The 26,064-nt window shown below is 43.4% G+C and overlaps 1 protein-coding gene across 6 annotated transcripts in view; it reads right to left on the bottom strand.

Moving 5' to 3' along the window:
- NLG-5 (neuroligin 5) overlaps nt 1-26,064 on the bottom strand; it is a 185,658-nt gene that overhangs the window by 156,163 nt on the left and 3,431 nt on the right. For 2 of the 6 annotated variants that reach the window (XM_089072245.1, XM_089072247.1), the window contains exon 2: nt 12,931-13,346. The gene's annotated coding sequence lies outside the window, so the exon portion shown is untranslated. Of the gene's footprint in view, nt 1-9,131; nt 10,714-12,930; nt 13,347-26,064 lie in introns of those variants that run through there. The other 4 variants (XM_089072241.1, XM_089072244.1, XM_089072243.1 and 1 more) reach the window with 3 other exon arrangements.

Genomic DNA, 26,064 nt, shown 5'->3' with positions numbered 1-26,064 from the left:
ATCTTGTTTAAAATAAACGATAATCGATACGAGGCACAATCCCTATTTATTTACCGATATTCGCATCGCCGGATATTTCATGTCGTTGCTCAGCGTAAAGAGAAACGATGCTTGCGCAATATCGTTAAATTTATGAACAGCTATGCGGTCGGAAGGTGCACGTCCTCTTAACAAGTGTACTATCACCAGCTGCGCTTGGTGTGCTAGTAAGATCGACCCCCTCTGGGGTGTCCTTCGTCTCCTTTCATCCCAGCCTCATTGGTCGAGTCTACTCGCAGGGTGGCAGAAAGAAATGCGGCGATAATTTAAAAAGGCTTCTGGTCTCTGGGAGTTTTCTCTCATCTCAGAGACTCCATCGCATCTTCCCCGCGCGATCTATCTTCCAAGATACAGACAGCACTAATATATCGAAGATGTTACGTAATAAGTTTCAAGTAGAGCCAATATTAACAACACTCGACGAGGGAAAATAAAATAAATATCGAGATTGTCGGAATGACGCGGGCGTCTCTAAAGCGTGTGTGGTTACGATCGTATTTCTCGTTTCTCGGAGGCTGAATTACGAGATTATTTCGGCCGTCTGGCGGCCGAAAAAAAGGACGAGCGATGTACGGCGCGCGATTAAATTATTATTTACCAGCGAGCTGCGGGCATTAAAAGCTCATTTGCACGTGGCCGCATCGTGATACCGGCGTGGCCGCGCGCGGTTTTACCCGTTTCTTCTCTTCCCTGAGCTTCCTCCTCTCGTCGGAGCCTCTTTTCTTCGAGGCCGAGCATTATTCCGAGCGAAGAAGCGTGAGATGAAGTGGAGATTAAGCCCGCCGCCACCTCGGTGTTTAATTGGAACCGCGAAAAAGGCACGAGCCATTAATTAATAGTCGTGCGGCTGGCCTCTCGACAGCCATCGAAACGTTATCTCTCACGCGTTGTTGCGATTGCACATTTCGCCGTCGGGATATCTCCGGATATTCCTAACCGTGCACACCTGGCTTTTAATTTATTTTTCTCAATTAGAGCGGCCGTTGGCGGTTTCGTGTCTTTCCTTTTAATCGCGCTCACGGATTCTCCCCATTTTCACGACGAGCGCGTTTCGACCGGAACCGAACGGGCCGTCGGAGCCGAGCTCGTTGTTTTTCAATATTTCACGGATTTCGAGATGCGCCGGGTAATCGGACTCGATAATTATCGGAACTAACGGTTAAAACAGTCCAGATGTCCGATCGGTATTCCGATTTTTCCGGCAAAGCGTTTCACCGGTGAATTATGGACGTCGACACGATTCCGCAACTTGCTCACCGCGACGTTTGTAACGGATCTTTGTACCGTCGTATTCGACAATCTACAAATAGTATGATAGAACTATAAAATTGTAGATTTCTCGCGATAGATTTACTAAATGATATTTTTTTCCTCAAATAAAACTACTCCGAGCAAAGACGAGTAGTATCTTAAACGTCCAGCGCAGTCTCTCTGAGAACACACTTCGTTAATTTCTTTCATTCATTTCTTTCGTTGCTCCCTGCGAGTTTCCTTCTCTTTTTGCTCCTGGGATTAAAAGAGCACACATCCAAGATTCATCGTATATTTGCCGACACCATCACCCGGAAAAGCACACTCGCTCGGCAATCTTTCGTGCGTTAACGAGTATTTCCGCCCCGGCGTTACAATTGAAACTCTTCCTCCCAATCGTTTACGTAGGAAAATGATGCATACGCATCAAGTCCATGTTACCACCCGACCCGCAGAGAGACTTTTATGACGCGGAAATCAATCTTTACGTGTGCGAAAGTCGCCGCGTGTGTCGTCGTAAGGAAATTTGCATCAAAAGACGCTCGACGACCCCATTCAGGATAAATCCTGGTGTTCCTATAAATTACAATACGGGGCGGCACGGAAAATCGACGGCACTTGAAATTTTCATTCCAAACAAGCGGCGTAATATCACCTCGCCGGAGGTGACGCGACACATAGGGAAAACCGAGAACAAACGCGTCGCGAACCGACGAAAACTGAAGGGTGCTCGTGTTCTCTCCGTTGTTCGTCTCTCGAGAATAGGGTCAGCACAAAGGGCTTATGAAAATGGATTCCGTGATTGTTGAACTCTCGCGAATAATAATAAAATTGTATATATGTCTCTTCCATATAAATCGCGTCAAAATTGAAACAATACAATAATCTCGTATTAAGAGTGACGATAACGGGGAAACGAAGCGAGACGGAAAATGTGTGATGAGAAAAGAACGACGCGCTGTTGCTGTGATACCGATACAAAGATAATATGTCTCGAACAGACTGGGATGTCCATAGTCGCTTCTTTGTCAAATCCAGTTCTCCGGGATCTAGTTGACAATTTCTTTCCTCCTTTCTTTCTTTCTTTCTCTTTTTTTTTTTTTTTAGTCTAGACACCGAGACTCTCCTAGGCAGAGAGAAAGAGAGAGAGAGAGAGAGAGAGAGGGGCTCCGCGTGAAAAACTCCTCTTCCACGTACTGCGGGCACTCCTTTTTTCCGCGGATGACACTGACGAATGTCTGCCGTCGCCGGCGGAATTATCTGACGCGCGCGCTTCTCGCCGGAGAGAGAAACGGATTCACAAGGGCCACCTGATGTTTTCGCCCCGCGAGGGCGATACGAGCGGAATATTCGATATCACTTCTCGCGGAGAGAGTCTCGTCCGCGTCTCAATCCATTATAATTATAACCAGAAGGATGGGCATATACGGAGGAAGAAGAGGAGGAGGAGAAGGAGGTGGGGGAGGGGGAAAAGGACGGAGGAGGAAGCGTAAGACGCGCCGCGAGGGCAGTATGGAGAACGGGGGAGAGGGAGGGGGGAAGGGGGAGCGGAGAAGGGAAAAAAGATTAATAGCTCGCAACAGCCGCGGTTGTTGCAGCTAACGATGACAGAATGAAAAATAAGTGTCGGATAACAGCGAGTGTTTCTAATGTAATAAATAGGCTGGAATTAATGCGCGATTTTTCATCGGCCGTTATCGAGTTATGTAACCCTCACACTGCAATTTCGCGCATAAGGGATCCCGTGTAACGGCGATTAATGATATCGTACGCGCGAATAAACGATTCTCGCGCACGACGCTTCGCCATTGTGTTTATTACCCCATGCAAACACATTCGATAAATCGGCATATTGCCGCGAATGCGGATAATATAGATCGCGGGGAGTTGGCTGTTTCTTTCGAATCTCGATACAAATGTCAAAAGTTTCGAGTCCTTCCTGCGCTTCCCGAGAAATAAGTTTTTAGAGATAAGATGCAGCAGCGTTTTCTTACATTCCCTCAGAGGACACTTCATGTTTGCCAACGTATGTATGCTCAAGGAAGCTTAATTTAGCAAAGAGCTCTTTCTTCCCACTCGGATTAAAACACTCTTTGGATTATGCCATTCAAATTAAAATATCAGATTGATATATATATATATATATATATATATATATACAATTTGCAGTTTCGCGTAAATTAATAAGCATCATTGTCAAGGTGATGGCGCGATCAGCCTCGCAAAGACAGTGTCTTATCTCGCGAGACGCGGCTGCAGTTTTCCGAATTGAATTAAAGATATCAATCTTAATGGCGGAGATAGGCAGAGTACCAGAGGAACGGAAAGAGAAAAGGAGAAACATCGAGCACCACGTTATGCGCGAACAGTGCGATAATCGAGTTCGTGGGATCGCGCGACATGAAATATTTGTTTACTTGAGAAATGCAATTTGAGAGAATGAAATTTGTACGCTAATCTCCGTACGTGTGCGAGAGAGACAGAGCGAGCGAGCGACCGAGCGAGAGGTGCCGCGATCTCCGCAGGTGCCAACGGTTAACTGGAAAGTTCAACAAGATGATGCCGGTTTAATACCGCGGGCTTTCGGGGGAGGTTCCCGGTCGCGTTCGTTGTGGATCGCGATTTCGTCTAATTCGTACAGAACGGAATTCAAACACAGGCGCGGAACGGCGCCCGATAACGTCGACGACGAGTGTCGACGAATCGGCGGGCGGCGCATCTTATCGCGCACGGTAACTGGTTAATTAAGAGGCGCATGTCTCCTAATTAAGTCGCCTACCCCCCCCCCCCTCCCTCTTCGTCTATCTCCCTCTCGTACCAAGGATGTCGCCACGCGTCGTTCTCGTATAACCGTCGAATTAATACGGCGCTCGTCTCTCCGCGCGCCGCATTCGCGCAAACGTCACTCGCGTTTAACGTCGCCGCAAGTTAAATTCGCGTGAATAATGAGGGCCACTCCGGGTAAATGGATACAGGGGTTTGCGCCGCGCAAGGGATGTGTCTTCACTCGTGCCAATTTCATGACGACGGCGTGGATCTCCTCTCTTCTCTCTCTCTTCTCTCTCTCTTCTCTCTCTCTTCTCTCTCTCTCTCTCTCTCTCTCGTGGTATATTCAGAAATGGTGTACACAAGCGGTACACTGCGCGCGACACACAATTCGCGGGAGACAAGGGTGCTCGGGGTGCCGGCGATGTGCGACTTAATGAAGCACGAACGAAATGTTTAACTGCGCGCGAGCTTTCCCTCTCCGCCCGCCTCTCCGGCCCGGTCCTTTTTCTCTCGTCGGGTCCTTTAGGCGTTTGTACCCCTCTAATTTGATTTTCACGCAGAGACACCTCGCGACTGATAATTTCACGACACGGAAATAAATGGAGCAGCTGGTTTAACAGCGGTTAACTTGCTGGCACTGCAAATTTGCTAAGGAGTGTTTGCTCTTTGCTCGTTCGATGCGAGTAATTAAATGTCCCATGGCGGAAGTGCATTCATCAAACTCCACGGATATCGATGTCTAAAGACTGAAAACGGAATACGACGGATACAGAGAAATGTAGGCATCTTTTCTCGAAGAGAGTCGGATGGAGCCCTGTGGAATCCTCGCTAGATCACAGCTAAAGTGCGCTCGTTTTCTGTCACGTATAAAACGGAAACTGACATATACTATTACCCGGTGCATTCCATTACATCTTCAACAATGTCAGAATGGCTGACGCTTTATATTTCATAAGTAACTCGCGAGACGTGTATTTTACAACACACGTCTACACGTGTAAGCCAAAAATAACAGCGCCGTTTACAACAAAATTTTTAACTCTAAGGACACGCCGGTATATCTGCTTTAACTTGTCTTATGTACTTATTATCCCCTATCTTTGATCTACGTGAAAAACGTACATTCGTAGAAAAATGCCTCGACCATTCCCGAGTGTTCGTCGTGTTCGCGCGCACAATTGCGAAACGCGAGACTCCGCCGGCGAGTTCTTGCGTGTCGCGAAAATGTCACGTATTCGAGAATGCACGGCACGCGTACGGCATTCGGGAAACGCGAGCGTGTAATCACACGGTTACCGGGCAAGCATCAACTCGTAAAATCTCGAACGACGGGATGACGTCGGAGACGGGGGGGGGATGGGAGGACGGGGGATGGCGAGACGATCGGACACACGTATGCGGCACGTGTGCATACGTGCGCGAAGCGGAGCAGGGGAGATAGATGAACTTGATGTTTGAGCTGCCGTGATGCACAAAGGGTAAAGTAAGTTGATACAGACAAGTCAAGTCTTGATATGCAAAGCACGTGTGCGACCATGGCGCGTATCCGGTGCCGGCTTGAAAATCTTGCGACGACGATGACGACGATGACGACAACGACGACGACGACGACGTCAAGAAACGCGCGCCAGCTTGGAACGTTATTCACGACGTCGGAAATGCCGCCGCTTAATATAGCGATACTTTTTATTCCACGGCAAGTAATAAGAGGTTTCGAGTCTTCTCTTTCTCGTGCGCACGTATCGAGTTTACCTACGATTATACCGGGCCGCGCCGAGAAGTCAATTTACAATTACTCGGCAAGTTACGGTGGCAAATTTGGAGAGACAAACGGTGTTCCGACGCAGAATTTCAATTGGTAGCAAAAAATATAGCCGTTGCTAATTGCTTGAGAGGCTGGATGGAATGAGGGCTTAGTTATAAAATCTTGATTATGAGAAAAAAAAATACAATAACTTGCTACTTTTTTATTACACAACAAATATTTCTCAAATTTTCTTTTTTTGATAGATAAAAAAGTAGAATTGTGCCTTTATTCCAGCCATCTCCCCCATTATTCTCAAAATATTTCAATTATTCTCATTTTAAAATATGATAAAAATTTGAATATTAATCTTGGTAGTTGAAGATTTGCGTACGATACAAGTGTCTGTTCTCGATCTCAGTAGATTTACGATAAACCGAAAGGATCCGGAATTCAACCACGTTGATCGCGAATTTCCGTGTACTTTTCTCTCACTGTCTCATAGTAATATCACACTTTATTGTACGTTACAACTGGCAAGCGTACATTGCAAAAGCTACAATTAAGCTTTATTGGTAGTCAGACATGGTTTATGCGCTACTAAACCCACTCATTAAAATTTTTAAGTCGACAACCGTGAGAATTTTACAATTCTGTTAATATTCCGCAGAACATCAAGATGTGTAAAGCTATTTTTTTTCGTCATGAAAACGCTATTAAAACGCGATAAAAATAATAGAGTACTAAATTTTCTTTTTTTACTCGAAATTATTTCATCTATACGTATAATATTTCATTGTAAAACCCGTTTCTGCAAATATATTGAACAAAAATTCTTATTTTAATTTCTTGAAAGTATTTTCATGACATAAATTATTCCTTCTCTAAAAGCTAAATATATGATAAATATTTTCATAATACATATTACGCAAAAGACAGAGACAGAGAGAGAGAGAGAGAAAGAGAGAGAGAGAGAGAGAGAGAGAGAGAGAGAAGATGGAATTATAGTACACCCAAGCACGTTCTACCAGGTCAATATGGCAGGTCACTATCGTGACTATTATGTGAGAGGCCAAATCATTACGACGAACACGTACGCTGATGTATGCGCTATTACGAAAATGATGCCACTAAATTCGAGTACTGCGGTCTACCGAAGGTTTCCACAAAGTGATCTCAGTCGCTCTTCAATGAAGTTGCCGTATTTATATCGTTAGATATTGCTGATATCAGTCACTTTCCACAGGTTACGAGGAAAGAAAGTTATATCTAGAAAGTCTTCATTTTTTAAATGAGTGCAACCAGTAAATGAGAGACTTAAGAATGTTCCTTTTCTCCAACGCGCGTTGATTAAGACCGTCTGTTGGGTACAAGAGGAATCGAATGCAGAAAGGGGGAAAAAAAAAAAAAACTTTATGCGTAGCACTGGAAATGGAGTGGAAAATCGAAGACAGTTGGAAAAGCATTTCCGATATTGGGGACGCCATAGGCGCACGATAAAACGCAACGCCGGTAAACAAGATTGAGCGTGCTGGCGCTCATTTGAAAAGTAGCAAAAACTTCCGTGCGTATTCTTCCCGAAGAAACGTGGAGGCTAACTCGATTTACAGAGGATCGGATAATAGTCCGAGCAATTTTCAAAATTACCTCCGAGTAATTCTCGTAAGAAATGAGAGAATACACGAATCTTGTTCTACAAGAGGGGGAAAAAGGCCGGGGATAAAAGAGGCGATACAAAAGAACCCGAAAGAAGAAGGGTTCACCGAAATGAAAATCGAAATTTCGATTCGAGTATCGGCCAGTTCGATTCGAATCGAACCGCCGCTAATTCGACTCTTCGATAATGGCGCAAATAGCAACGTGACTCGGATTTGAGACGTTTATATTCGAAAGTGAATCCGCAAACTCGCCGGGGCTATTATATTTATTACAGGCATATAATTACATTGAAACGCGATTCGACTGGTTTTACTTGGGCGGAATCGCCGTCAGATTCGATTGCGCTCATCAATTAATTCGGAGCGTAGTTAACTATAACGATTCGGAAGCTTGCGTGTGGCGTGCCGTTACGATCGTTGTTAAAATGTCAGGAGCATTCAATCGCGGACGGAATTACGAGGACGCGCGCTATGAACTTCGTTCGATTGCAAATCAGTTTAACCGCGAGTACATGCACACGCGGCGGGGGGGGGGGGGGCCATTCGGAAATTATTTATGACGGCCTAAGCCATATTCGAGCTTCACAAAAGATTTATTTTCACATCAAAATTCAAAGTTTATCCCGCGCGACGTACGCTCATAATTAAAATTTTAATAGTAAAAAAAATCTACAAAAATGAAAATAAAGATTAAATATTTTAGTACTCTCGCAGTTTGTCGAGATTATTATTAACAATAATTTTAATCGAGCGTCATAATCAATTTGAGAGGATATAATTGGCGCTTACATCGTCAATAATTTAATTTTAATCTTTTGTCTCTTGGATAAATATTTTTGTAATTTTTCCATACGAATGGAATAAGTTTTAAAAGTAATCATTAAATTTACTTTTCATTTCTCATCAAAAGCGCTAGTTTTCTACTTGATCGAGTTCAGAAAAGGTATAAAAAGTTAAAAAAAAAAAAAAAAGAGAAAAAGAAAAAAGAAAAAAAAACATAAAAAAGATATTCACAAAAACTCAAAGTATAATCGTTTCATCAGTAAATGGTTATTTCGCAATGAAGGACATTGAGTACCAGCTGTAATCAATCGAACGACAATTATCTCACGGCTAATGTTCGATGAATTTGAAAGAGCACATTATTAAACGAGAAGACCAGAAATAATCTGTGACAATTCTATACTTTATATAGCGCTACACATTCTATTTTCCTATCTTTACAAAAGAGACTTAATAACTTCGTAACTCAAGATTGCAATCGCATATTCGATATCATCGTTTTTCTTCGGTAAAAAAAGATTCAGATATAACAAGATATTTATAAACTCAATATTCCTTTTCTTCTCTCTCTCTCTCTCTCTCTCTCTCTCTCTCTCTCTCTCTCTCTCTCTCTCTTTCTCAAGCAATTCCAAGTTTCTTTCGCAACAATGTATCAATAAAAGCTTAAAAACGCCAGTAACGGACTCGCGATATCTAATCCTTAATGGTTATTAATCGAGTTTCCCTAAGCTTTCCGTTTCAATGGGAGATTTACGACGCGGGTCTGGTCTCCTTTTTATCCTCGTCTCTCGCGATATAAATTCGCGATTAATAACGCGCGGAATGGGAAAGGTCGGGGATTCCGCGCGGCGGGTTAACAGTCCAGGATTCGTCAAACATCGACTTACCAGCGAGGATGACCTAGCGTCCCTCTCTCCAGCTGAGCGTGGTGTGTAAATCCACGTCCGTTTGCAGCATCCGGTTCTCGTGCCCGGAATAATCTGTATTGTCCGAGATGCGCTCCGCGCCGATTCACTCTCGCGAATCACGCGTCAACAGACGAGGGGCATGCACACGATCCGCATGCTCGCACACGATCGTGCGAAATCGAGGACCACACTGTTGCACCTCGCGGGAAAAAAATGATTTAATTCCCGGGCGAGGAGAGTTAATTCGCGGCACTTTCACACCCCGACCGAGAGAATCTCGTTCGCGACTCAGGACAATACATCCGAGTCCTCTTCAGGATAAGCTCAAGTCAAGTGACACGTCGAACGGCCCGATGACGGCCAAAGGAATGTTCATTTCTGCTCGCTCGTGTACGTCCATACACGAGAACCCGCTCAGAAACTGGGAACGATCAATCATTACGCAGTTATTAAAGGCGCGACTGAACGCGAGTTACTACGACCGTATGACTATGATTCATATGAATTATCGACAGACGGACGAAGTTTGGTACGATATCAACCGGCGATGATAATACCCTAATGATTTCTCTAGTTCCATGCGAACTCTCGCGATCGCGCAAAAGTACGGGAAAGTTTCGCGACAGGTGGCGGGCAGGTGAGAGGGGAGAGAGTGGCGAGGTATGTCGGTCTCGATCATGAAACGTTTCGGTGAAATCTCGCTGGTCTAAGACGATTGTCGTCGTCGTCGTCGTCGTCGTCGCCGTCGCCGACAACGATGATGACGAGTGCGGGCCAAGTTTCAGTTCGCGCGTAAGCGTCAAACTTTCCGATGAGTAGTCCCCGTCGATTGCTCTTGCTCCTGTATCCCGAGGAGGAGTCCTCGAGAGCGAGATCCGTGACTCCGCGATCGCGCCTGAGGGAACATCGCGCTACCGATTTTCCCCGGCATTTAATTCCGGCACGCTCATTTCCGCACGATTATCGTCGACCGTGTACGCGGTGCGGCCTCTCTCGCGTCCGTGCTCACTAATTCCCGGACGAGTCGCTCGTCTAAATCACCGAGGACACTCTCGATTACGTTACATCCTCGATGTCTGTCGGTGTGATCGAGGAGAGCGTCCGATATACGATGACACTGCGGGACGGGTCACAATTAATACGCCGGATTTACGGCAAAAGACATCGTTTTATGCGCGTAATCCTGGGGGATCTCGGTGCAATTTAACGATTTGACCAAGTGCCGGGTAAGGGATCTGTTGGAGAATTTGTCGAGTAAAATTTGTCCTCTTCGAACGACGATTTCCCATCGGCGCGAGAAGATCGAGTAGAATTGTCGTGTCGAAGAGTTATGTCATGACGGTGCTGGGTGTCACGCGTAGCACGTGACGCGCGACGCTCGTATGTGACGTTGTCCTGACGAGACGAAAGAGACGTAAGGTCCACGTTACCCCTAGGCACGCGGGGCGCCCGGCGTGACGCTCTGGTCGGGTCTGTGTACCGGGGTGCTACTGGGGATAGCCGTATGCTTGTTTTTGCAGAGCTACGCGGCGAGAGAGTGAGACTGGGGAGCATAGTGGGAGAATAGTGGGAGATATAGGATGAGAGAGTGAGGGAGAGAGGACGAGGAGGAGATGAGAGGGAGGAAACGGCCTGGTCGAAGCGAGACGGGCAATTCGGTGAAGTGGATGAACGAAGATGGCAGTAATAGCGAAGTGGAAGAGCACGAATTGACGGGGGTTGGAGCGAGGGAGAAAGTGCGGATGGAAGTGCTGAAAGAGGGAGAAAGAGGGGAAACCAACCCCCGTCGGGTGGACTCGGCTGGCCTCGACGATGAGAGCGACGTCGCGACGGCGCAGCACAGTCACCAGGACTAGCATCCCTCTCTACATTCTCTCCCCCTCCCGCTGTCGCGCGAGATGGGGCGACCCTCCACGCCACCATCCACCTCACGCTACTTGCCGACCCCGTACTCCGCACCCCTTTTCCAGGGCCACGGATCGATCCCGACGTCCGTCCGTGTATCCGTAGGTACATCCGTCCGTAAACTTGCCGCTATGACCCGTTATGCCGGTGTGTATCTGCGATCAGCTAAGACGTACGATCGAGTGCCTGTGTGTGTGTGTGTGTGTGTGTGTGTGTGTGTGTGTGTGTGTGTGTGTGTGTGTGTGTGTGTGTGTGTGTGTGTGTGTGTGTGTGTGTGAGACAGGACGCGTGCAAGTCTCGTCCTCGTGCACGCGTGACAAGCTCGCGACATTGAGCCGACGAACTCGCGATGTCCTCTCCCCATCTCCCCGAAAATTTCATTACAAAAGCAGAGGTGTGCTCGATCGCGTGACATTTCATTTCGCCCGGAATGAAAGCCCATCCGAGGACCGCCGCGTATGCAGTCGTCATTAAAACGCGCGCGTATCCAGTTCGTTGCACCATTCGATTTGGGACCGAGATCGCCCCCTATCTGCCCATCGCAGATCGTAAAAGTAGTTTAATCTGTTCCGCGAATTCTTTTCCCGAAGTCCCCCCCCCCCCCCTCGAGTATCTCGTTACGCGGTGATTAACGGGATTTCCAGGGGAGGGATGGCTGAGCCGAGAAGTTAGCTTGAAAAGTTAACGAACGTTATTTCGAACAATACGACTACAATTGCAAGTTACGGCGTGGAACACGTATGCTCGTTCGCCAAGTTCGTCTTTCGTATGTTTGGTTCTCGACACACAACTCTCTCGCACGGTGGTACATCGCAAGGAGCCGCCCCCCCCCCCCCCTATCGTCGGTGTGAAACTTACACAACGGCCATATGCACGCTTATCTGCTGACATTTCGTTTTAGTGGCGCGCACTATACTCGCATTCGCGTACGTTGAATTCGTACGTAGCTTATACGTAGCTCGTACACTTGCAATTTCTCATGATGCAAGTATGCCGCTAGTAAAATCGGATGTTTACTTTGCCATTAAGAGAAACGGTTTTTCACTCGGCAAAGTGATAAACGAGTTAGTGCGAGTAGCTTCCTCTTTCAGACTTGGAGCAATCCATTATGTGGAAAACTGATATATTTGACATATGATAAAATATTCCATTTGAAAAGACTAAAAAATAAAATGTAATGTATATTTTTAAATGTAAGTGGTAATGTCAAAAATAACAATTTCAGAGAGCCACTGTAAAATGAAGACAGATTACAGATCCTAGCGTGGATTATTTCACATTGAAGAATGTATAAATATAGTAATAAAAAATATATGCATTTATATCATAGTAATAACTTTCAGTAATTCATACTTATAATTGCTCCAAAATCTCGTCGCTGTGAGTCTATTAGGTGACATATTCGAAAATAATGTTTCAAATTTTATAATGCAAACGATTTAGTAATTATACTTTGACCAAATATCAAAATGAATAAAATTCTGAAGCAAAGTAATTATTCATGTGTAATGCAACTATTATACATTTTTTGCATGACCTCTTGAAATAATACGTTCTCAAATAACGATATAAGTACTGTATAATATAAAGTTTAATAAACTATATAGGTTATAAAAAGTTGAAAAAAAATGTAACACAAATATAAAACGATCAAAATTATTTCACAATTATAATTAACATTTTTATCATAATTATTATAAGCATTAAATTTCTTTATTCATGTTTGAGTAACTATTTAATACGTATAATTATAAAGATTAATTTAAAACGCATTTCTCAAAAGATAATTTTTTTCTCGTTTCTCAAACGCAATCTTTTATAATACGTATTACATAAGAACGGTTACATAGAAAAAAATAAGTGATATACTCACCGTATGGAGCGGCGCCATCGTTGCTCGATGCCTTCCACAGACCTCTTCTTCTCAGATTCCTTGGTTGCAGTCGGCAAAACCCTCACGGAAATACAGTTAATTATTGCGGTCGCGCGAGACTTTGCCCGCCACTTCCGAAGCAATTGCAACAATACGACGATCGCGCGGAACTTTGTGCGGCACTCCCGAAGAGATTGTAACAATACAACGATCGCGCGCGAGACCGTGCGGTACTCCCGGAGCGATTGTAACAATGCGACGAGGTCGCGCGAGACTTTGTACGGCACTCCCGACCACGCACATTTCGGCGCTCAACTTCTTCTGTTCTTCGGAACAGATCTTCCTAGATGGACTGCGATATCGATAGCCTTCAGGAAACGAGTACCAAGTGCCAGCCGCCATTACGAAATAGTCCACTGCAAAATATATATTTGCATGTCACTCTGAGTGCTCATCTAAAAGTTGTAGGCGAATTATATTTAAATTGAAAATTCGTTGTGGAAATTTTTTTCATAAGTTTTTCCAGTCAGATTTTTTTTTATAAATAATTGTTAGAATAATATATATATATAATGCAATTCTTTCCAATCGTTCAATACTTGATTGAACGATAAGATTAAAAAATGATTAATATGTACATGTGTACATATATACATGCTGTCCCGTTTCAAAAATCGAGTGAATCAGACTGAATTATGAGAGGTACAACTCAAACTGTGTCTCAAGACAAATTTCATCTCGGTGTTTTTCTCAGTTGAATTACAAATATAATATTACGAATATCAAATTGATCCCTAAGATCTATTTATCATATCATGTTCATGAGCTAAAAATTTTTGGAATGGAAGCGCGATTACAACTAGAAATTTTATTAATCTTAATTCTAGTTCCCCATCTACAACTTTTTAGTATTCAACACGTTGATTATATTCGCATATGCCAATCGCGTATGCGAGTTTCAAGCTGCGGCGGAATCTTATATATGTTACAAGTTTACAACCCAGTACTGTAACGATACGGAGGCCGACGTTGCACATATCCTTGTTAGCCAGTTGGCATTCGTCTCTCTCTCTCTCTCTCTCTCTCTCTCTCTCTCTCTCTCTCTCTCTCTCTCTCTCTCTCTCTCTCTCTCTCTCTCTCTCTCTCTCTCTGTGTGTGTGTGTGTGTGTGTGTGTGTGTGTGTGTGTGTACACATGTATATGTGCCAACATAACTTAGTAAATACATCGGCATGTGGCTCGTTGCGCCGTCTGCGTTAAATTCATACGTACACCCGTTGCAATCCTGAAAGATCTCGAAGGAAGCGGATAAATCCACGCACGTACGCACGCACGCACGCATGCACGCACGCACGTCCGCACGCGCGTACTTTAGCCGCCGCGTGTAACGTCGTAAAGTCGCAACGGCATGTAAATGTGGTAACGGAACTGCGCGTCTGACTCATCTCCGGACGCCATCTAACTCGCGCTGCCGAATTGCGTTCCGTCTGATAGCTCAGACACGTTGCTAAACCCACGTACGTACAACGTATGTGCACGCGCACACAAAACATACACACAACACACACACACACACACACACACACACACACACACACACACACACACACACACACACACACACACACACACACACACTATGCACGCACGCCTACCCGCACACGTGTACACGCGTGATCTATGCGCGTACGTTGTTCCCCGTGATTCTCGATTACACAGGACACGATGGTACATCGTGCATGCATACGCCGTGCCTCGATTTGCTCGCGTGTCGGTTAAATGTAACTCTTTACGCGCATACGAGTCACACGTCGGCTCAGATCCGCGTGTGTCACGCGAGGGACGGACCTTATCAATTTGCCTCCCTCTTTTTGCGAATGGAGCAAAAAGCCGTGTATAATTAATTAACCGTACCCGTTCGGTACGGTTGGCATCGTATGCGAGCCAGGAGCGAGCTACATTATCGCGCGGACAGATATTACAGTCGCGTTTTGTCCACCGTTTCATATATCTTACGGCGCCTGCAGATAGAAACGCGCGCGTTTTGTCCGCCGAATCCGAGAGCGATCGCGCTCGCTCGTTGCCAAAATATGGGAGGCGAATAAAGAATTTTCATCAATTAAAATGTTGTAAAAGCTCTATGAATAATGAAGCAACTCTTCTCCTCCATCGAGATTCAAGTGGGAATTCAAGCAAAATTAACGATTTTAAACGATTTTCTATTATACGAGTTTCCGTCGTGTTAAAGTCTGAGTTACGGGAAAGCTCTTTATCGCGGAATGGAAATATGTTTCGCACATTAACGTAATCCCAAGTTTTTTTTTTCCCCCGCGCGGGGAATTCGCACCGATAATGAGAATTATTTTAAAAAGACCATTGAAATCTCTCCTACCCCCCTCCCTCCCCCCACCTCCGTTGCAAAAGCATCAAATGCATCTGCATTTTGAAAAATTACTTTTTATCAGTGAGAACGGGAGCTAATATAAAATATACATTCGACAAAATGAGCGACGGACGGACGGTTGCATGTGATAGAGAGCTCCAGCTTTCGCTTTATGCGATAACTATAATTATTACGATAATAGGTAATAAATGATAGTAATTAATGGCCGTGTCTAACTAACCACAAAGCGACATTAATTACCGTGATTAACGACGGTCCCACAATGAACGTGGCGCCGAAAATTTTTCGACGCTCTAACGCGATAGGGGGGGGTCCCACCCCTATTAATTTTAATGATAGGTTCTTTGACAAATTTGACTCGCGGAGCGCGATATATCGGGCGCCTCCCGCGCGAATATATTCCGAAAGCGCGTTTCAGACGTTTATAAATTCCTCGTACGTACGCGACGCACGTTTAAATTTCGCGAAACTCGTTCGCGACCCTCTCGGCGGAGGTGAACGCCGGAGATGACGCGAAAAAGTTCGCGTTCGTACAAAATCGATGTCGCCGAGCGTCGACGGATCTCGCGTCGAGAAATTCCGGCGCGAAGCCGAACGAACTGTTTTCCAAAGTGTCCAATCGGAAGCGAGAATTCGCTTGGCGATTCGGTTTATTAAAGGCCCCGGGTCACGGGTTCGCGTCATCTTGATGAAATTTCCTTCAGGGGAAATGGTCATATTCACGACCTTTGGATCACCGTCGGACCACCGCTCCTTCAAAGTGGAGCGTGCGATAATTTGCGTGCACGGACCGACCGTACCGTCCGAAGTGTGTATACATACCAAGATGTATAATACATGCGCGATATGTACACATGCCGTATGACGTCCTCTCTCTTCCACGACACCGTCGCACAGGATGACCATAAATTATTGTAACGATTATATTGACAATTATGCGTAACGAAATCGGATGCGAGTGCCGACGTATGCTCGTATTTACCCGAACGACCGAACGCGTCCTCGTTCCAATTAATATAAAATCCCGGCGTTAATACAAATATTGATAATATTAATGGTAATGCCACTGTTTGCAAATTCACGCATGACGTAAATCTCCGCGTCGGCGTATAATCGCTCTCTGATTAGGAAGGTACGACGCTTTTCCTGGGAATTTCAGGTCAGACTTTCATCCTCGATAGAAATTTTTCCGGGGCGAAGTTTACGTTTGACGCCATTATTACACCGTTCCACGGAATTTGAAGTAGAAGATTGCGAATCCCGACCTTTCGCACTTTAAGGCTAATGAAGTTTAGTTTCGTTTTACGTTCTAGGGTTACCGCTCACTGAGCTCTTTCGTTCCTTCAAACGGTTGATTTATCTTGCGGATAAGTCTCCAATGGCAGTTTTGCAAGAAAAAAAAAAGGTACTTGTTGCTCCGAAATGCGCGGGGAAACGGAGTAGCAGACTCGTTAAATAGTTGAAATTACACCACCTACTTGCTGAACTTTGCATCCTGAAATCTCATCCAGCTAAGATACTCGTAACGAATACAGCATATTCCCTGAAGGATTATAAAACTTTTAATAAATTGGGTACGACCGCTAGAGATATGCATTATAACGTGGTTCATCTTTTTTAATATTCCTCTTATTTACATCCCTTGCCGGTCTACGAATTAATCTTCTACGTCTCTTTTTATAAAATATAAAATTAAAGCATGAATATATAACTTCGACAAAATATTTCTCTAATTTATTCATATGTCACTACGCGCATTAAAGAGCTGGTAATATCCGGTCTTTATAATGGGCAATAATGTAACCCGAGCAATTAGAGAAGCTCTCCCGCGGAAGGGCTCGGGAAGAGGGGGAGGGGGGGGGAGGAGGAGATGGTGGAAGATCGAGAGGGAAACGGGACCCGTTGAGAGAATCAGCGACGAGAATGTCGAACATCCGTTGCTAGGATGCGGCTCAGACGCGAAGAAACCGAGTAAGAAATTGCTGCGGGCCAACTTTATGCCGCGCGAGAAAGTTAAGTCGAAGCATCATTAACCGGCCGGGGGCTAATGAGATGCACCTGCAGCGCGGAAACGAGACGCGCCCAAACTTTTTGGCGCATCCAGCCGACGCCTAAGTGTGATGTAACTTAATGTTTCTCGTTTAGGGTAGCGCGGTTAACGCGGACATGCTGCTATTTTAATCCAGAGCACGTGGCGTTTGTGTTCAAGTTGGAGAAATGGCATTGGATAATTATATTACAATTAAATTAATATTTTTACGATTAGGCTCCTGACTACTCGGCTAGGAACTTCGCGTTCACAGTAACGACGTAGTGTCGCGATAAAACTTAGAAGCTTATTCGTCCCTGTTCATTTTTAAGTGACGTGCTGACAACGAAATTTTTTATTGCGCCTAATTATGTGTTTAATCGTGCAAATGTGACTTGCCTCGTACTTACCAAATTCATAAAAATGAACGGCAAAGTTACCTTTGAAATTTATATATAAAAGCATATTTTTCATTTTTTTCAACAGCTCTCAAATCGTATGTTTTTCTGTCTGAATAGGCTTTATTTCACGTGCTTTTTATGGCTATTTATTGATTATCAGGAAGGAAAAGGATAGTAGTCGTCTATTTCCACAAGTGTCTTAAAGCCATCTCAAGCGTCATTTTAGTTAAATATCTCTTTATTTGCAAATTGATACACAGTGCAATAAATTTCACTGTATCATTTCTTGCTTATGATGTCACGATTCCAATATGGCCGCGGCGACTAGTCAGAATGCTTAACGGCAGATCTTTTTTCAAGAGCTTTTGCCGACAGAGAGAGAGAGAGAGAGAGAGAGAGAGAGAGAGAGAGAGAGAGAGAGAGAGAGAGAAGACGGGGAAGTTCCATTTGCCTCACTTTCGGCATCATATTAACGCATCGTTACGGGCGCCGGAAACGCTCATTACAACCTCATGTCGGACACCACGGAGCGTAGAATATTGAATTCTGAAAATTGACAGACATTAATTGCATCCCGTTAGTTCGAGTCCGGGTCGGACGCACGAGTCCGGGGCCATAGACGCGTTTTCGGTACCACGTAATACGTTACCGTTGCCTCTATCTCCCTCCTACCCTTCATCGAGGGCATGAATGGCGGTGCTTTAGTTTAGTTTAATTTAGTTGGGCGTTCTCGTCACGTAGTCACGCCGTACGCGCAATCTGTAAACTATTGCGGCGACACATTCAAAACGCCGATTGGGGAGGTTGGAAGGCGACGAAGACCCAGGCAGAAGTGCGAGAATAACGAGAGTGGGTGGTCGGTCGGTCGGGTTGAGAGTTGTGGGAAGCGCGGGTGGTCGGTTGGCGGTATCGCTTGGGAATGTCATCGAGCAACTGTACGTCGTGAGAAACGAGCATAATCCTTTCGCTGCCTAGAGAGAGAGGCTTATACGAGTCGCGTATACGGATTTCGGATTTCGGGCATTCGCGCTGGCAAAACGCTACAAACACGCGGTGCATCCGAGAACGCTTTTGGATTTTCCCAACCCGAGATATGGTCGCTGAATACACGGGCGTGGGATACAGGGTATATACGCCAATGTATTCGAATGATTCGCGCGGATCGTGAAAGGTACCATTCGCGAGAGCCGGAAGAAATCCGAAAGGCAGTTCCGTTCAGAGCAAGTTTTGTCGTTGCATTTAAACTCCGTGTGCGTCTTGCAAGGGCGCCTTACGCTCCCGCAACTTCGAAAGGGTGCACGTGCCGTAGAAGCCCGTCGACGCGACCGAGAACCAAAGTGCACAATGTTTATTCGTGCTGAACGCGTCTTTTGATCTTGATGTACCAGGACGAGAGGACTGGGATGGACAGAGGCCAGGCCGTTCCAAGTTAGAATGAGAGAGAGAGAGAGAGAGAGAGAGAGAGAGAGAGAGAGAGAGAGGGTGTGTGTGTGTGTGTGTGTGTGAAGAAAGAAGGGGGAAAGAAATTGTATTGCAAGCGGCATCGGCGATTCACTTGAAAAATTGTGTTAAGGAGTCGTCAACCTCGGCACGATGCAGACAAAGCGATTGGATAGGATGAAATAGCGTTTCCCCGTGGAGCGTTCCTTTCTGCGAGAAAAGGAAAGAGAACGGCACGATGTCCCAGCTCTCGTACTGAGAAACTCCGCTTTGTGCACTGAAAAGAAAATGCACTGCGCCACCCTGTTATATTCGTGCGTCTTCTATCTTCTTGGTTCCTTTGCTCTCCCGCTTCGTCTGTCGTGACACCCGACTGTCTTTTCAACGCAACCGATTACCTTTCGGTATTATTACTAATATAGCCAGAACTCTGTCTTTTTAAGGATAATTCAAGAGGAGACCTACGCCACGCGAAAAAAATGTATACTATTAGAATTACATTGTAATTATAAAATAATACATCGTTAATCTAAATTACATAAACATTTGTAAAGCGATTAAAAGTTAATTCTCTGTGATCTTAATCGAAATAAATTAGATATCTTTTGTCGATAATCCGTGTGAAAAATCAAGATTAATTCATAAAAGAGGAATATTAAAGAAAAAAAATAATAAATTACTAGCATAATCATTCATATGAAATAGAATGAAACCAATCTTTCGAATGAGTGGATAACTACTCACGTTCGCGAACTTAATAATAGTCAAGCTTATTAAGCGCATTTGAGTATCTCTTCTTGAGCTCAGTTTCTGTAAGAAAGCGGGGAAAGCGGCTCGATAGGATTTTCCGTACAGGCAACGGTGTAACTTTTCATCTAATGCGCTAAAATAAAGTAGCGGGGAAATTGACTTACTTAAATCAGTTGACTCGAGTTGGCCACAGAGGAGGAAAACGAGAAAATCTTCCTCCTGCCCTGCCCCCCCTCTCCCTTCCCCTTCTCCACCCCTCTGTCCCTTCAGGGACAAAGTTTGCAGCTTGTACCGTGAAGCAACTTTGCTAATTAATAGGCGTAACAATATTAGTGTAAGCCGCGTTAGTCTGACTTTCACGGGGCGAATATTATGCACTATGCATAACGTGACAGGAAAATATTAGACGCGTTAACGACAATGTCGTCGCCTTAAGGCGAGGCAGGCGAGTACACAATATCGTTATTGACCCTAAACTTGGCGAAGGAAGTGAACTTGAAATTGCGTTAGAATGGAGAATGTAAAGGAAGTGCGACGGACAATGATGAACAGCGATGAGACTTGGACTATTTATTAACGTACAATTTTTTAAATATTAAGTTGCGCGTAAGTTTCAACGGAGATAAAATATCAATTGCGCCTTATACAAAGGCGAACAAACGTATTGTCGACGCTATAGCATCACATATATACGGGAACGCTGCAATTTCAATTTATGCTTCTAGATTTCTATCGGGTAGATGCCATCCATCACTATCATTGTGTTGGAAAGATAGAATTTTAGGTTTCCATAGCGCGCGCTTTCTGCGCGCTCAAAGAAAAACGAATGTATACGTACAGAAAATATCTCAACAAAATGCACCGCCACCTGTTACTGTTCGCACAAACGAAAATATTCGAGTAATTACATCAACGCCAGTGAGCATACATTTTAACGCCGGTGAGCATCGTAGTTAATTTTACAGCCGTTAATTTTGGTAGAATTGTACAAATATACCATGGTGGTTGTACGCTTTCCGCTCGATCGTCGAGTATTATTGTATTATCAGGTTAATAAAAGTGCTCGCGCAACCAACAATTCGATTATGTTTAACATAAATTGCATTCATGAAAGAGGCTAATAAAAACGCATGCCCGACTGGTTTTCAGCGATATTCCACGAAAAACGAGGATATAAATACGCGCATTCTCGTTGCGTTCCCGGGCTACATTTTCCATCCGCATCCATCCAAACATGTAAATTATTACGTAGCGGAAACGGACAGGCACCTAAGGAACGGGATATAATTTATTTTTACACAATTCGCCATTTGCATTTCAAAAGAGCGAGTATTTACGAGATAAGCGATAACCTTTTTGCCGAGTATGAGCGTATAAGTGAAAAAGGAATGCGAAAGGGGGTGAGAGCGAGGGAGGTCAGATGGCTAGAGGGGACGGACGGACGAACGAACGGACGTAGAAAATGAGAAGAGTTTCTGACCCCTTAGGCAAATCTACCCCGATCTCAGCGTTGCGTCTGCACCGAACTACAACGTTGCAGTGGCGTCTCTGCATCGGGCATCATACACTTTCCTTCGCTCATTTTCTCCCTCCCTCCCTCCCTCTCTCTCTCTCTCTCTCTCTCTCTCTCTCTCTCTCACCCTTCTTCTCTCGCCTATCTCACCGACCACTTCGCCCCATTGTAAAGTCCGTGTCGCGAAATTTAAAAGTCAAAGCGAATGCAGATTAGGCGCACCCCCGCTTTGTGTATATAGGTCGCCCCTTTTGTCTGTATCTTTACTTGTTCCTCAACGCCCCGCACAGGTACGTATGCATGTGTATTTTTACGCGTGCTCTCCCCTTGCGCTCGCAACTATTGAAAATTCCTATCGATTTGCAAGAATTCATCTCGTCAAGGCGGCGCGATTATCGAGTTACGAGCGCACAGAGATGCGCATAGTCAGTGAAATTTAGAAGCGAATTTAGCAAATGCTAAATAATATCGAGTAAAAAGTGTCAAAATTATAATATTATAATATTTTTAACAAAATATAAAATCCCGTTTTGTTTCTATTCCGAATTTTTTACAGAAATCTTAATTCATAAACAGCTAAAATAATATATAATAATATTTAAAAATGTTATAATATATATTTTTAAATAGATTATCACACTGGAAAAGATTAAAGTTTTTAATTGTTTAATTGCTATTTCATACAAATGTGTGTATTGGATTATTATTAAATATTGTAAAACGCGGAAAGAAATTTAAAAAAAATTAAAAAATTCTTTGTTACATTATCAAGTTACTATAATAACAAGTCTTTATTTAAAACGAACCTTTGAAATTCCAAACATATGGCGGGCATTGCAATCCAAATGCCTGTCATGTACACTCTACTTGCGATGAAATACGACCCAGTAAATTTTAATTTAAATTGAATTACGTTTTAACATTCCAATTGTTATGCTTTTGTTACTATTTACTTTGTAAGTAAATAATGCATAGTAACTTTTTATCGAGATTATTAAAATACAGGCGGATACAAAAGTTATCCCCGCGTCCCTTTTCGAAATCAAACCAACGGACCTGATCATTGCAACGTTCTTGTAATTTCTTGCTGTTGATCATTGTAATCTCTCAAGATAGCCAATCAATCTCAGCGGAATATAGGTCAATGTAATGTGTAATGTATAGATATATCGTATGACAACATTGATCAGCCATACGATATCGATATGACAATTAGAGCGTCACCGCACATTACCAGTTAGTGCGAAGCGATGCAATGACTAAATAATCAGCGCACGCAAGAGTCAAAATAAAAATAAATCAAGATATCATAATCTCTCTGTCGTGAGTGTATGCCTCTTGCACAAAATAAAAATTCTCGGACCATATAATAATTTTAATTACATGACAGCGTCCTCGTTGTAAACAAAGATTACACATTCGCGTAAGAAAAATACGATTCCGGATAAATAACGAGGGCGATTTAAATGCTATAGAAGTCTCTTTTATGAAGACGCCCGATGTTTCTTCATCGCAACGACTTCTGCTTGGAGTACTTTTTTATATTTGAACACGCATTCGCGAAGTACAATGCAGCATATGGACACATGTCCAAAGGGGATGAGAAAAATGCGGAGAATAAAACGTGCGATGCAGAGGAATAAAAAGATGAGGAGTATCTACGTAATGCCGACAGTGAAAGAACATACTGGGAACAAGACTGTATATGTAGAAGTAATGCGGGGAAAAGAAAACACGCGAGCAAGGGATGGCGAGGAAGAGCGAAAGGGAGAATACTTTCTGGGACGGTGGTGAGCGAAGGAAAGAGGCGGCGGTTAACGGCGGTATACGCGTCTACTTGAAAGGGAATGAATGGACTAAAAGTAGCAAGGTGGCAGCGAGATCAAATAAGGAAGATGAGATACACGGTTGAAAATGAGAGAGGCGACGAAGAAATGAGGTGCGGCGCGTAGGCGGCGCAGTAAAGAGACAAAGGGAACGCCAAGTTTTAATAGAGCGAGGCCACTGCGAGACGAGATAAACTGAAGGAAACAGTTTATAAATGGAGACGCAAAAAAGAGAGGATGAGCGAGGAGGCGTGAGAGGCGGAGAGAGAGAAAAAAAAAAGAATGTTCCTTCGTAAGCGTGATAACGATCAGGTGAACGCGACAAACAGGTCGAAAACAATGAGGCGCGTAAAAAGAGGGAGGTGAGAACGCGCGTGGGAGATGAGGCGCGTGGAAACCGGAAGAAATAGTTGTGGGCGGGTGGAAAAAGATGCGGGAAAGGATCGATGGATTCAATGATGCGGCTTAAACTTTACTTTAAGCGCCGAACAAGACCACCACGGCGAATTTCTTCCCGGGAGCGTCGCGTCGCGTCGCGTCGCGTCGCGTCGCGTCGCATCGCGTCTTTTGAAAGATAGGAGCAAGATAAAGGCACGAAGCGGTGTATAAGCAGAGATAGAAACTGCGGAAACTTGCGAGGCGCGGGCGCAAGAAAGACCGGTAAAAAGCAAGAGGGGAACACTAAGTGAACAGCAGGTGAAGAGGAGAGGGGAAAGTGGGGAATCCGGGCTTTCGAGAAAATGCCTTTTCTCCTCATCTTCTACCTTCCCCTAACGAATGTTAACGAAAACTACTGGTGACTCTCCGAGAGGTTTATTTTACCCCTGTTTATTTTAACCTGTACACCACCTATGTCATCTGCATCTTCTCCCCAGGACAAATTTCTCCGGGGTTAAACATTTATCTCCTTATCGTCACGTGCTACAACTTATATCTCCGATCTTTCTTCCGTCATTCCCTCGAAGAAAAGTGAAAGATGGAAGAGAGAGAAGACCCATCACTGGTATGATTAAAATATTTTGCAATTCGTTCAATTATAAAAGTAAAAAAATTATTTAAAACGATATAATTAGCAATCTGAAATGCGCACATATTTTAAATTTTAATCAAGATTCAATCTAATCGGATAATTTTTAGAAGGAATGTGTGTAAAAATACTTTGCATTTTGCTCAATTTTAATTTAGCTAGACAATATTGAAAATCAAAGACGTAATTGCTGATTAAACGTTGAAGTAGTTAGAAATAATCATACATATTTTAATTTGTACTTTTAGTTAACGCTTCATTATAATTACTACAATCTCCGAATGAAATGTACGCTCCACTTAACAATAATTATAAATTAATATGTAATCAAGTTAGAAGCGATTGCGAAATGAGAATAATTTGCGGAATTGCTATTGTAATATATACATATGTATATGTATCAGCATATATGTATATGCATATGTCCATTTTATATCGTAAATTATAATCAAGCCGTCGGATCGAATCGATTTGCATGAAAATAAAAAAAAAAATATATATATAAATCACATAAATCCTTCACAATCTTTCCAAAAATTACGACTTTAAAAAAGTACAAATTACGTACACATGTATAAAAGTGGCGCGACATGTTAAAAAATGCTAATGGAATACGTAAAATATTTCTTATCATTTTAATCAGAAAAAATTATTATACAAATTTTCTCACGCTACTCAAATTAATATTGACCTTACGTTATCACGTTCTTGAATTTCCTTAATCCTTAATGAAAATATTTTGAATCTATCAATATGGTGCGGCAAAATTTCCATATACAAATGTAAAGTCCAGTTAATGTAAGGTAAAGAGACAGATGTGTAAAGTAAATTTCGTTCATGTAAGCGTCGAGGGGCTTGATAGCTATATGATAACATCCATCCATACGAAAATTTTTGTGCCCCGCGCATAATCATTCGCCCCTCCACGTTTTGAAATGAAAATCCGCGCAGCGTCGCTAAATTTACATGTTTAGCGCGCTTTCTGGCGCACTCTGAAAATGTAACACAGAAAATGTAACACAGAAAGTGGACGCTCCCGGATTATGCGAAGTCTTGCATAAGTTATAACAGGATGGATTCTGGCGATTACGTCGGCCGCGACCGACCTGAGCTCACTTTGCTGCAAGCAAATCCATTTGAAGTCGTCTCTATGGCAAACACGGCCCCTTCTTAATCCCGTATTTTACTTCTTACAATTTCTACTTCTACGAAACAAGCTCCTTCCTCATGCGCAAAGTGCACATTTATGAGATGGGTGTTGCGTTTTAAATGAAAGAAGAGAGTTTTATCACCATTCGCTAAAACCTATCTCTAAAAATACTTAGAGATCTTCATTCTATTTTCCGTTTCGTTCAGCAGAAAACATCACGTCAAAAACGTAATAAATATTATTTTTCAACAAATAAATTTTCTTACTTGCCTTTTCTACATTTAATATTTGTAAAAACGAACAAGTAGATTTCTAGATGATAAATTATTTTGCTGATAGATAAGAAGAGTAATGAATATTATAACGAATAACAAGACGATAATTTTAATAATCCTGTTAAATCATTTTTTTACAACAAAAAAATCCATGCTCTTAACGTTATATTATTGATTATATTAGCAACCGGTAGCACAGATGATACATTGAATTTTTCCTCGAATGGACAATGTCTTAAAAAGATCGATTCGATTAATTTTCCAAACAATAGGACGCTTTTCGACATCTCGTCATTCACACGTGAGATTCAGTTTCAGTC

Source organism: Pogonomyrmex barbatus, unplaced genomic scaffold (genome assembly GCF_055798465.1).
Source record: "Pogonomyrmex barbatus isolate J1 unplaced genomic scaffold, ASM5579846v1 scaffold13, whole genome shotgun sequence".
Lineage (NCBI taxonomy): Eukaryota > Metazoa > Arthropoda > Insecta > Hymenoptera > Formicidae > Pogonomyrmex > Pogonomyrmex barbatus.
The sequence above is the reverse complement of the archived record's forward strand: the minus strand, read 5'-3'. Positions and strand labels throughout refer to the sequence as shown.